The sequence below is a fragment of the Meles meles genome, chromosome 20 (assembly GCF_922984935.1).
Source record: "Meles meles chromosome 20, mMelMel3.1 paternal haplotype, whole genome shotgun sequence".
NCBI classification, from domain to species: domain Eukaryota; kingdom Metazoa; phylum Chordata; class Mammalia; order Carnivora; family Mustelidae; genus Meles; species Meles meles.
In genome coordinates, this window is record NC_060085.1 from 47,858,219 (window position 1) to 47,868,756 (window position 10,538).

General features: G+C 44.4%; 1 long non-coding RNA gene across 4 annotated transcripts in view; it reads right to left on the reverse strand.

The window, feature by feature from the left end:
* Positions 1 to 1,593, reverse strand: part of LOC123932981 — a 40,162-nt gene extending 38,569 nt beyond the window's left edge. For all 4 annotated transcript variants that reach the window (XR_006816492.1, XR_006816491.1, XR_006816493.1 and 1 more), the window contains exon 1: positions 1,215 to 1,593. This is a non-coding gene — a long non-coding RNA (uncharacterized LOC123932981). The remainder of the gene's footprint in view (positions 1 to 1,214) is intronic.
* Between the last annotated feature and the right edge of the window lie 8,945 nt (positions 1,594 to 10,538).

Sequence of the window (10,538 nt, forward strand, 5' to 3'; positions counted from 1 at the left end):
GGTCAAGATCAACCAGCTATTTCTACATCCTTTAGACACAAGGCATCACATACTACAGTCATGGTAGGCTTACAAGAAAAAAACAAAACAAACTAGTCATATTCTGGCAAAGCATGTTGTATGATAAACAGACCATAAACAGAAACTATCACTGGCACTGGGGCAAAATCCAGCTGGGTTTCTTTATCCCTGATCCCAGTTTCAGCTGCAGGTTTTTTCCAGAAAGAACAGTAGCTTGATTTACTCAACACTCTGCTAGGTCAGGGTGTGGTCATCCTTCTCTAAATAATATTACAAATGGATTTTCCCTGAACTCTTGTAGCAACAGAATCTTAAAATGGTTACTGGTAGAAAAGGTGAGATATTAAGGTCAAAATGCACATCTATAAAAAAATATTAAATTACAGTTTTTAAGGACCACCTAGAAACAATGGAGGCAAGGGTATTACGGAGACCAAAAGAAAGAGGTAATACAGCAAAGCCCACGAATATTTCTCAAGCTTTCAACATGGAGCCACAGTAACAGTTGATGTACATGTTTTTGCCAGCTTTTCTGTTAAGTACCGACAATGTCATCCCAAATTGTTAGAATACACCATTAACTGCCCCAACTACCAATCAATCACTTGCCTTCTTCGTCACCAGAACTGGTCTAAACATAAGAGCGAATTAGGAAACATCAACTAAATCTCTCCTTTACCTGTTCTAAAACACTACCAACTAGGGATTCAAAAAGTAAGACTCAGAAGGCTTTTCCTAAGGTAGGAACAAACTGGACTGTGTTTCATCAATAATCTCACTCCTTCACTCTGGCTAGCCCCGAGAATAAAAATCAACCTCTGTTCTGCGGGTGTGCACCCCCAGCTCCTACACCGTGCTTGCATTCCCCCAGACATTCGGGCTGCTTATGAAATGAGCAAATGTACAGAGAAACCTTTCGCACTGCCTGAAGTGTCACTAGTCTTAAGAGACCACTACGTGCCAATGACGCTGCTTACCACTCCACGCTCTTTTCGTTACCTTTGAATCACCTGCCATCCTTGATAAGAAAATTGAGCCCCAAGCTCACATAGGCAGTGCAGCCAGTCCACCAGGAGGGCCCATTCCAAGGCCCTGGCATAAACCATGGTGGAACTTCCGTCTTGCTCAGTGCCTGAAGTAGGCACCCGATTTCTTGAGGGCAAGGGCATGACTTAGGTGCTCTAAATACTCACTAGGCAGGTAGTGCTTGTGACGTGAACTTTTTTTTCTTCTTGACTACTCTCAGGTCGCAAGTTCTCTAGAAGAGTGGGGAAACTGAGGCGCGGGTTAAGTGACTCGCCGCAAGTCACAAAGCTCGCAACAGGCACAGAGAGGGCTAGAAGGCTGATCTTTGCGATCCTCAACGTCCATTTGTAACATGGCCCAGAGTCTCTATCTGGCTTACCCGGCCCCGGCAGACTTTCAGGGGAAAGGGCCAGGGCCGGGGCGCTCCCCAACCGGCTCGTTTTCCCGTCAGCAGCCTCCGACGACAGGAGAAAGCCGCGGCGGCCCGCCCGGCGGCCCCACCCGCCGCCAGCTGCACCGCACCGCGCCAGGCATGTGTTGCTTGCTCTCAGGCACTCCCTCCTCCGCCCTCACCCCTTTACCACCTCCGCCCTCGCCGCAACCCCGCTGAGCGCCTGCGCGCCGCGGGCACAGGACCCGTGGGCCCGTGGGCCCGTGGGCCCGTGAGCCAAGGGTTCACGTGAGCCTCCACGTGGTCCCGCCGCTACCAATGGCAATACAGGGCCTCGCATTTGCCACGCCCCCTGGTGCCCCGCCCCCTCGAGGGAGAGCAGGACCCCGGGCAGGCGTGTGCAACTCCGCGCTGCGCAGGCTGTGCCTGCTTTACCGCGTGCTGTGTATGCGCATGTGCAAGGTGGAGGTGGCAGGGTCGTCCAAATGCTTTTGAGGCTGCTGAGGCCACGAACTGTGGTGGGAGAAGGGGGAGACGGGGGTGTTGGGGAAGGGCCTGGATGGGGAAAGTTCTGTTTCCCAGAAAAAGGAAGGAAATGGCTATCATGGGCCGCACACACAGCCCTTTGGAGGGAAGTCAGAAAGAACTGCTGCAGGTTTTCCTATTTTATAGGGTTAAATCCCTCGAACCCCCCACAGATTCCGTCACGCCAGGAACATCAGCAAGTACTTTGCAGTAGGTGCACGTGGAGCAGTAATGATCATCTCTTGAGCACTGCAGGGGGCGGGGGAGGGGGCAGATCTGTGATCTTCCAGGAGGAATAGCCCGCTCAGAGAGATCATCTCATCGGAGGGCACCCACCTGGGCCACGACCTGCTCTATGGGCTAGTCCAGGGACCAATTCGAACTTTCGTGACACTTAGACCCTGTCATTAACTTAATGCAATTACGGGTATTCTCCAGCAGCTTTCTCGTGGATGGTTTTATGAAGAAAAGATGGAACTCTACCTAGACCATGTTGCTATGTTTGAAACCCGACATAAGTACCCATGTCAGTTGCGTATATTCTTATGCCATGGGTTCCTCAATGAAGCCACATGCCCCTTAAGAACACGAAGTATTTTTGTTGTTTTTAACACTGCTTAGAAGCTGTCAGGATGGCCTCTGGTAACATGGGAAATTGCTGATACAGGACTTAGCCAAACATATGTCCCCCATTTGTTGTGTTTGGCAGCATATAGTTGTGCTTGATTATACGTTCCCATGGACAGTTTTTTTTTTTGTTTGTTTGGTTTTTTTTTACGTTGTTACCTGGGTGCAAATACTATGGGGAAATAGCTCCAGATCTACTACTCTAACTCCAAACTTCATTTTTTTTTTTTTAAAGATTTTATTTATTTGACAGAGAGCCAGAGAGAGGGAGCATGGGCAGGGGGAGGAGACGGGGGAGAGGGAGAAGCAGGCTCCCTGCTGAGCAAGGAGCCCCATGTGGAACCCTATCCCAGGATGCTGGGTTTACCTGAGCTGAAGGCAGACCCTTAACAACTGAGCCATCCAGGCGCCCCTTATTTTCTTGTTTATACAAATTGCCTCCACTTCTGTTTCTCTTTCTCTCCTCTCTTAGGGAGGTTAGTTTCACTGAAGACTTCTGTCAGACAGTTTTAACAACGGGAGAAGGATTAAGGAACAATAAGAATTGAACAAATTAAAAAAAAAAAACCTTTACTGATTGGAGATTTTTTTTCTTATTTTTTTTAAAGATTTTTATTTATTTATTTGACAGAGATCACAAGTAGGCAGAGAGGCAGGCAGAGAGAGAGGAGGAAGCAGGTCCCCGCAGAGCAGAGAGCCCGATGTGGGGCTCGATCCCAGGACTCCGGGATCATGACCCAAGCTGAAGGCAGAGGCTTTAACCCACTGAGCCACCCAGGCGCCCCCTGATTGGAGATCTTAGTGTTCTGGTTCCTCCTGGCACCGTCTCCTCCTAAGATTTTAGAACTCACTGACTGTTCATCGAATGCTTTTAATCGCGTCTTTCTTCATAATGTTTGGAAGAATATCTTTCCTGCATTTGGATTTGTATAGCCTGAGTTGAAATTTTGGCGGAATGGAAGCGCTGTAAATAGGGTGTGTGGGGAGACGGTGTCGTGTGTTAAGAAAAGGAAGATAAGAAAATCCTGGTGAGGAGAGATAACTAAAGCTTAGAGAAAGAATGAAGACCAAAAAAAAAAGACTGGGTGGCAGATCCAGCAAGATATATCTATGCTCTAATGGTAATGATATTCTTGGGCATGAAGATTTGTACCTTGTTAATGATGACCAAAAAAAACATTACCATTCCCTCATTTGAGAAGTCCTGCAAGTTCTGGCAAAAAGTAGGAAGGACATAAAGAAGGTTCGATAGTTGAATACCAGAAAGACAATCTGGGATTCAGCAGATCTCAGTGCACATTGTTTTAGTGTCTCCACCCTACCCTCCAAGTTGAAAAATCAAAGACTATGTAAGGAGAAACTGGGTAAGGTACACAGTCTTTGCCTGAATCTGTGTGCTGTAACTGAAATTCCTGGGGCAATACAGCCTGTAAGGGCTCAAATGCTGTATCTAATTTTGGCCCACAGTGAAAGGCACCAGATAACTTACTGAATGCTGAGCTCCTAAAGGAGCTCCTTGTATACCTACCATGGATCTTGTATATACCGCCCCTCACCAAGTAACCATCACAGATCTAGTTTGGGGGGTGTCCTTATGGCAACCTGTAATCCTCCTAAAATGAAGTTTTTTAGAATACTTGCTAAGGAAATTGTGTATCTCAAAATTATAAAGCCCCTGGCTGAAGACTTTTAAAAACACACCAAAAAAATCTGTTTCAGTTTGCTTCAGGGGTCTCATCTTAACAACTGATTCAGCACAATGTTTATAGAGTTGGCTATATTATTTTGTCAAACCTTAGTTCCGGGATCCCTACCCCAACTCCCTTTGAAGTCCTAGTGCCTCCTGCTCCCTGTAAAAGATAACAACAGCTGTGAGACTGAGTTCCCATCCCATGAGCTTACTAAGAGGATGGGGAGGAAGGGGAGGGTAGGTTGTAACAGCAACATATGATCTCTCAAAAGCTGAGTTCATATGATGATTGGTTAGGGAGAGGTCACTAGTTACCCAGTCCACAGCTAAAGTTAAACACAGGCTAACAACTGGAGAATTCATTAGTTGTGTTCTCCTCCTGCCCCCACCTTCCAGGCTTAATGGAGCCGCTGCCCTGATGAGAAGCAAACTTTTGGAACTAGACAGGACTTTTGGAGTTCATGGCTCATTCTTCTCACCTGGCATGTGTGCAAACTGGTTAATTAAGTATATTAATAGGTGACTTGGTGCTAGGCAGAGTAGCAGAGCTGGGATTAGAACGACTCTCTCTCTTTAGAGACAAGTACTCTTTCCATGTGTCCCCAAAATGGGCATCAGTTTCCTCCCACGTCACCCACGTCACCCACGGATATGCATGACAGGACATCTGTCAGCAAGTGCAGTCTCTGTCCACCTCTTGACTTGGTTTATGACTTCATTTAACCTACAGGATGCAGGGGAAGTAACACTCTGAGACTTCCCAGTTCAGGCCCTAAAAGGTCTGGCAGCTTCTGCCTCCTGCTTTAGGAAGCCAGCCTCCATGACTGTAAAGAAGCTGGGCTTGACTACTGAGTGATGAGCCAATGAACATGGATGGAGAGGACATGTGGAAGAGCAGCACACAAGGCAAGCTTCCTCGGACCTTCCAGCCCAGCCACAAGTTGACCACAGCTGAATGAGTTACCTCCACCAAGTCACACGGAGAAGACCTGCCCAAATGCACTCTACCCCCATTCCTGACCCAGAAAATCATGATAAAATACAACTGAAAGACCCCTACATCTTTTGCCTTATTCTGTGCACGTCATTATCATAATTAAGAAATCAAGACATTAGAGCATTGTTAGGTCTCAGAAGTCTTAGTAGGGAACCTGATGGACAAACACTTCCGTGTATCTTATCAAGACAAGGTGGTTTTCTGCTTTAAATTAACTCAGACACTAAGGCTATAAATTAGTTTATTAATTTGTTTAGCAACCAACCCTGCTCCATATATTATACATGTAAGTATATTAACTTATACTTAACTATCACAAAATTTTCTTCAATTTTAATGTTCTGGTTATCCCATGATGCATTATATACCACTGGAAAACTTAGCAGCTTAAGGTAATGCTTCTCCTTTTACTCACTACCTCGCAATTGGGGCATAGTTCCATGAGGACAGCCAGTCTCTGCCCTATTCAGCATCAGGGAGGGCTGGCTTGAAGGCCAGTTCTCTCCCATCTAGAGATAGGTAGCAGGAGGAAAACTTGAACAGCTGGAGGCTAGAACAGTTGGGCTTCTCCGAGATTACTATCTCCATGTAACTTACCACGTGGTCTCCCCAGCTCAGTGGCTTTAGGCTGGCTGGTGGTCTCACATATCAGTTTAGGGATTCTAAGACACAGTCCCAAGGAAGGGATCCCAGCAAGAGCTGTATCACTTTGGATGACTTAGATTTGGAAGTCAGATAACGTCCTTTCTGCCCTGCCATGGGTCTACCTATATTCAGGGAAATGGGCCACCTTTGATGGAGGAATGCCAACGTCACACTTTTAGAAGAACATATGGGAAGGGCTAGGTTAGTGCTACCATATTTGGAAAACACAATCTCGCCTCACCCTGCTTCCAAATGTGGATTATGAATTTCATGCCAGGAATAAAATCTAGATAGAAAAACTAATTCCAGGGGTGCCTTGATGGCTCAGTGGGTTAAGCATCTGCCTTTGGCTCAGGTCGTGATTCCAGGGACCTGGGATGGAGCCCTGTGTCGGGCTTCCTGATCAACAAGGAGCCTGCTTCTTCCTTTCCCTCTGTTCCTCCCCATTGCTCATGCCCTCCCTCTCTCAAATTAATAAATGATGGAAAGAAAGAAAGGAAGAAAGAAAGAAAGAAAGGGAAAGAAAGAAAGAGAAAGGGAGGGAGGAAGAAGTAAAGAGAAGAGAAAAACTAATCCCAGGAGCTTTGATTTTTTTTAAAATTTTATTGCTAATTGTAATACTTATAAAAGTTAATTCATTTTCCTTATAGACAACTTGGTTTGGGAGCCATAGTTTATCTCCTTTTTGCCCAAGGATTTGTTTTACAGCTGGGGAAAGGGGAATGTGTGTAATCTACTTTTATTGCTGTTTTGTAAACCTGTCCCTTAGAAAAAAAAATAGATTCACTGCTTATAGTTGAAACACGTAGGGTATTCGTAGGGAGGCCGAGACATTATGAATTTAATCTGGCTTTGGCAACCACATATTTTCAAGAAATTAGTTTTGTATGCTCTGTAACATGCTCTGTATGAATGAATGCTAATGACCTCCATTTCTACGTGCACATTCATGCAGACACACACACATATTCATTCAGTATCTTTTATTCCTGCAGGATTTTTAGCTTCTCAACCCAGTTCACCAGTTTGGTTTTGTTTTTTAAATCTGGCAGTGTGGGGCGCCTGGGTGGCTCAGTGGGTTAAAGCCCCTGCCTTCAGCTCAGGTCATGGTCTCAGGGTCCTGGGATTGAGCCCCGCATTGAGCTCTCTGCTCAGCAGGGAGCCTGCTTCCTCCCCTCTCTCTGCCTGCCTCTCTGCCTACTTGTTACCTCTGTCTGTCCAATAAATAAAATCTTAAAAAAAAAAATTTTACAAAAAAAAAAAAATCTGGCAGTGCCACGTAGGCAATGCCTTTTTAATGGTTGCCTAGTAACACTCAAATGCTCAGGACAGGATATAAAGTGTGCAGTAGCTTACTGTAATTCTGGTAGGAATCATACTGTGCCTAACACTTAGCCAAATTGAAGTTTGTGTGTGAATAGCAAAACTAGCATTTCTGATAACAAAAACGTGCCCCAGGACATGTACTAATCAAAGAAGAGCTGCTAAATGTCTATGTCATTTTGTAGTTGTTTTGAAACTTACAAGTAAAAATAAATATCCAGTAAAAATATCCATATAGTCTTTTTTTTTTAAGGTTTTATTGATTTATTTGACAGAGATCACAAGTAGGCAGAGAGGCAGGCAGAGAGAGAGGAGGAAGCAGGCTCCCCGCTGAGCAGAGAGCCCGATGTGGGGCTCGATCCCAGGACTCCGGGACCATGACCTCAGCAGAAGGCAGAGGCTTTAACCCACTGAGCCACCCAAACACCCCTCCATATAGTCTTTGATTATTGTACCGATATTAAATACTTGTCTGTGGTCTGATCTCTAAACCTAATTTTTTTCAGCTTCTTTTCCTAAATTATGTTTTCATCATAACCTGAAGATATGATTTTATGAACCTTTTAACACTGGCTTTCCAGACTATCTTTGGAGATTCCACTTTCAAGTTTACCAAAGACTACATTACCAAAAGCTTTGGTATGTATCCAATGTTTCTTTTTACTATTTTAATTTTTTTAAACTTATTTATTTCAGAGAGAGAGCACAAGTGGGATGGGAAGAAGGAGAGGGAGAGAGAATTCCAAGTAGACTCTGAGCTGAGTGCAGAGCCTGTCATGGGGTTCAGTCTCACGACCCTAAGATCAGGACCTGTGCTAAAACCAGGAGTCAGATGCTTAACCAACCGCACCACCCAGGCACCCCAATGTTTGCATTTTAAATCATTCTCTCTGAAACCAGAGAGGGAGACAAACCATGAGAGACTCTTAATCATAGGAAACAAACTGAGGGTTGCTGGAGGGGAGGGAACTAATGGAGGGGGTAACTAGATGATGGACATTAAGGAGGGCACATGATGTAATGAACAGTGGTTATTATAAAAGACTGATGAATCACTGACCTCTACCTCGGAAACTAATTACACTATATGTTAATTAATTGAATTTAAAAATAGATATATCTCAAAAACATTAGTCTTCTCAACAATGTGATTTCAGAGATTTTGTTGGTCAACTGACTTCTAACATTTCATGCCTTTAAATTAAATGTATAACTAACAGAATCCACCAATGAGCAAAAAAAATTCTTCAATAATGAGAGTTTTAACCCTTTATTTGTTTATTGGGATGTTTTCACTTATATACGTTACCTCTTTTAAAGCTGTGTAGTCCAAGATTATTTCTGCAAGAAGCACAGTAGAATGAGGGGTGAGTCTGTTGCTACCTGAAACATTTTAATATTTTTGTTCATTTTATTTTATTTTTAAAGATTTTATTTATTTGACAGAGAGGTCACAAGCAGGCAGAGAGGCAGGCAGGGAGAGAGGGGGAAGCAGGCTCCCTGCTGAGCACAGAGCCCGATGCGGGGCTTGATCCCAGGACCCTGAGATCATGACCGGAGCCGAAGGCAGAGGTTTAACCCACTGGAGCCACCCAGGCACCCCTTTTTTTGGTTCATTTTAAAAGGAATGAATTTATCATAAAAAGTATTTGTTAGAAAAAAGCAAATTGGGTTACATGCCAAAGAATGGCAAGAGTGTGCAATGCAGAGGTAATATTAATCTAGTAAAAAAAAATTAAACTGGGGACACCTGGGTGGCTCAGTTGGCTAAGTGTCTGCCTTCGGCTCAGGTCATGATCCCAGGGTCCTGGGATCGAGTCCTTCATCAGTCTCCTTGCTCAACAGGGAGCCCGCTTCTCCCTCTGCCTCATCCTGCGGCTTCCCCTGCTTGTGCTCTCTCACTCTCTCTGTCAAATAAATAAATAAATTTTAAAACTTAAAACATTTAGAAAATAAAATTGCTGCAATGAAATCACAGAGTGCATCTTTGTCACAAGCTGATGAGGTGCATTACTTTCCAAGTAGCTTAAAAAGAGGAGCCCTGTCTCATATACAGCTGCTGGATCAATATATGTGGCCAAATAAGGTAATGGCCAGCCAGCACTCCGTGGTTCCCAGTCTCCGTGTGTGCCCCTTTTGCAAAGTCACATTAACCAAGGAAGCTGAGTTTTTAAAGTAGCTACACACTCACAGAAATTCTCAGACAAGTCATTTGCACTTAGAGATGAGAAAGTTACTGAAACTAGTTAATAACAATTTATTTGCATCATTCCCCACCCCCACGAAAAAAGTGAAGAATGATTTGAACACGCCTGGTTAGAATGTTCAGCTCAAATTGAACTTGAGGCCATTAGCTCCCTGACCATAAAGAAAAGTTGACAGTGTCAGATCTGTAGGGGTTCTCTTCAACCCACAAGAGCGGTTCAATAGGTGTTTCAGGTTTCCTGTGGTGTTTACTCCACCCTAGAGAAAGGTCCCAATAAACTCACTCGATGGCCCTTTCTAGTCCTGGCATTAATACTGGAATTGAAACTCAGTTTAAAAACCGAGTAACTGGGATGCCTGGGTGGCTCAGTCGGTTAAGCGTCTGCTTTCGGCTCAGATCATGATCCCAGCATCCTGGGATCAAGCCCTGCATCAAGTTCTCTGCTCAGCAGGGAGGCTGCTTCTCCCTCTGCCCCTGCTTCTACACACTCTCTCTCTCGCTCTCTCTCTGTCTCTCATGCACACATGCGCTCTCATAAATAAATAAAATTGTATTTAAAAAAAAACAAACAAACCGAAGAACTGCTTGTCATTTCACCTAATTGCGCTGAATACTTGTTTTCTCCTTGGTAAAATGAAGGTAATCCCACAGGGCCTAGTTTGTGGAGGGAACACAAAGGTCAGACAGTAAGTACCATGAACTGCACATTTCCTATGATCTCTACCCTCTTAGCACATTTTATGTGTTGTTTCACCAATTCCTCGCGATAACTTTATGAGACAGGTGCACGGATCAACCCAGGCTTAGAAAATGCAGTGCCTTGCCAGGCCATATCTGGTGTGTGGCAGAGAGAAGATGTAAACTGACTTCTAACTACTAAGCTAGTCTACCTCCTACAGAAGACATATGAAAACAATTATGAAATGGTAAAATGATAGGCCAACATCAAATATCACCATTAAAACTTCCTCACTTTGAACCTTTAAAAAGTTACACTGTGTGTGTGTGTGTGTGTGTGTGTGTGTGTGTGTGCGCGTGCGCGCCCGTGTGCCCGTGTCCAAATACTGTTTTTTAAAGTTTCTGTTAT